The sequence below is a fragment of the Papaver somniferum genome, chromosome 8, assembly GCF_003573695.1.
Source record: "Papaver somniferum cultivar HN1 chromosome 8, ASM357369v1, whole genome shotgun sequence".
NCBI classification, from domain to species: Eukaryota; Viridiplantae; Streptophyta; class Magnoliopsida; order Ranunculales; family Papaveraceae; genus Papaver; species Papaver somniferum.
The window spans coordinates 57,663,649-57,666,151 of NC_039365.1; positions in this window are offsets into that span (position 1 = coordinate 57,663,649).

Here is a 2,503-nt window from a genome sequence, read left to right on the forward strand (position 1 = left end):
AAGAGATGAAGTGTTTGGTCGACCAAAAAACAAAATAATTTTAGAGCTTCCTCCCTTTTATATCAATTTTATTTCCAAAACCTAATAAAACATGGGTTTCCTTTTTTGGGCTTGGGTTCATAAATCCTAAATCGACCAAAACTGGACCTATGACCGACCAAATCAATGATGCTTCAATTGTCCGTGCTCACGAAATCGCACTCTATCATACTGTCAGGGTCCTCACCCGAACATTTACTCGTACATGACATCATTGGAGTAAATCGAGGATTCTGGGAATACCTTTGTGCAACTGAGCTCAACACTGATCTCGGCGGATAAAAATCACCATTTACTTCTTAGTGCGGAACATGACTTTCCTCCACTAAGCACGAAACTTAACGTAGATGGTGGACTTTCAAAAAAGGTCAAAACCGTAAAATCATGATACATGTTTCTGACACGGCTTTCAGTAATGTGACGATTCATATTTTATGAAGCCATGATGATTATGCATTTCAGAAGGCCTCCACTAGCTGAGCGTTCGATACCTCACATCTCATCATGCCCTCTATGTATAATAACATAATTGGGCAGTTCTCCGTAAGATTGAGAGCAATAACGCCTTCAGGACGTCGGTGACACTCATTGTTCCCTGACTACATGAGAGAGACCCCCCTCTACATAGAAGAACGATTGGGCGGTTCTCCGTAAGATTGAGAGCAATAACGCCTTCAGGACGTCGGTGACACTCACTGTTCCCTGACTATGTAGCGAGACCATGTATAGACCCAGTCGGTTCTCTGTAATATTGAGAGCAATAACGTCTTCGGGACTTCGGCAAACATCCGCTGTTTCCTGACTATGCACCTCAGAATGGGTATGACGCTTTAACTGGCTAATATCCCTTCTGCAATACATTAATTCTACCGTGAAATTCACCACTGGATTCCTAGAAAATAATATATCTTATCTTATTGCTCTTATCCGATGGTCAAACTCACGACTGGTGCTATGGAATGGTAACAGATAAATGTATTGTTCCGATTTCATGATCGAATCCACGACTTGATCTCATGAAATGGTAATAGATATTACTCCTATTTCATGGTCGAATTCACGCTGATCTCATGAAATGGCAATATCACCACCTATCTTATTACTCCGATTCTGTGGTCGAATCCACGATCCCATGAAATGGTAATACCTATTTTATTATTATTATGAATTCATGGTCGAATCCACGACTGATCCTATGAATTGATAATAATAAACTACTCCCTTTTATTGCTCAATTTCATGAATCATTCTCCACTGAAATTAGTAATAAATACTCAGCAATCGGGCATCTGGGATATTCCTGAGTGAGTCCCATAAAATGGTGCAAGTGTACTCAACCATGATGCACGAACGAGCACCCAAATGCGTGAACGAGCATCCAAAATATGGACAAATGAGGAATCACGCACAAAACATGAGAGAGAAAATAATAACATTAAAATAACGGAGAAGCGCCCATGCGCCGGGCTGGCCGGCCATGCCTTAGCCGTGGCCGGTCCCATGCTTCCTCCATTATTTTCCTTATTTTGTTGTTTTCATGAACCCATGAAGACTCCTCCATTCTAACAACTTTCCTTGTTTAAGCAAAACTTATGGTTTCTCCATATTTTCATGGTTTCTCCATATTTTTGTGGTTTCATGAAAAATAATAATATAAAACAGGGAAAGGAGTCAGGGACCAGGAAACTTAGTCGGCCGGACATGACCTAGCCGTGGCCGGTCCCGTACCTTGCAATCCCTAATCTTTCATAAATTGTTATTTCTCTCATCTTGTGAAACTTCCCTGTTTAGCTAAAATCATGGTTCTCCATATTTTCTCAAATATTGCTCAAACCATGAAAAAGTCAAAAGTCAACATGGTCACATGACCGACTAGGCTACTCACGAAAAATATATTAAAATATTTTTATTTTAATATTTACAAAATATTGATCAATTGAGCATACATGCTCATTCCAACAAAAATCGAGAATTTCAGTCAAGATGAAACTCTTCCGAAAATTCACAATGTTGCTCGAACACACATCAGAAATGCTGAAACTCTCAGTACGGAAACACAGACACCATGGTAACACGTGCGTGCTCTCTTGACCGACCAGGGGTCATCCCTGGAGCTTGTAAAAAGCCGGTCCCACGCGTTTTCCTAATTTTGACCTAATTTGCGCAATTGCTCATATTGGTTCCAAACTTTTGCTAATCAACTTGGACTTGCTCGAACGCCCACCAGCGGTCCCACGACCACCGAGGGCCGATATCATACCATCTTGTTCGGTCCCTCACTTTTCCATAATTAGGTTTTATCACCTAATGCTCAATCGAGCACTATTTCGATAAATGATGAAGCCAACATTCAATTGTCATTCCTTCACCAACCGGTCAACTCAGGACCTTGGTGTATGCTCACTCGAGCAATTGGGCATCACATGGACGTCCATAGTCCCATGTGGTCGGTCCCTCCTTCGCT